The sequence below is a fragment of the Penaeus monodon genome, chromosome 31 (genome assembly GCF_015228065.2).
Source record: "Penaeus monodon isolate SGIC_2016 chromosome 31, NSTDA_Pmon_1, whole genome shotgun sequence".
Taxonomy (NCBI): Eukaryota; Metazoa; Arthropoda; class Malacostraca; order Decapoda; family Penaeidae; genus Penaeus; species Penaeus monodon.
In genome coordinates, this window is record NC_051416.1 from 18,987,376 (window position 1) to 18,987,859 (window position 484).

The window sequence follows — 484 nt, forward strand, 5'->3', positions numbered from 1 at the left end:
AACAGACTCCTTACCCCAGACAAAATTCCCTGATAACTAAAAGGACAAATTTTTCGATCTATCCCAAAAGGACACATTTCCTTTCCCCGATCTTCACTACAAGAACACGTTTGGTAAGAGGAAGAAGGGAAGAGCACAGGCACCCCTCCTCCTCCCTCCCTCCCTCCCTCCTTTCCTCCTCCTCTCCCCCTACCCCTCCTTCCCCTTCCTCCTATTCCTCCTCCCCATCCCTGGCTCCTTCCTCCCTCCTCTTCACCTCCCCCTCCCTCTCTCTCCTCCCCTGCTCCTCCCTTCCCCTCCTCCCCTTCCCCCTCCCCTCCTCCTCCCCCCTCCTTCCCTCCCCTCCCCTTCCCCTGACGACCCCCGACAGAAGATCAATAAGCTTAGTGGTCATACTAATGATCGTAATACAGCTTTTGATTCGTGTGGTCGTTCCGGGGTCCGTACGTACGTTTCTTGTTCAGTTATATATTTCTCTCCCGAT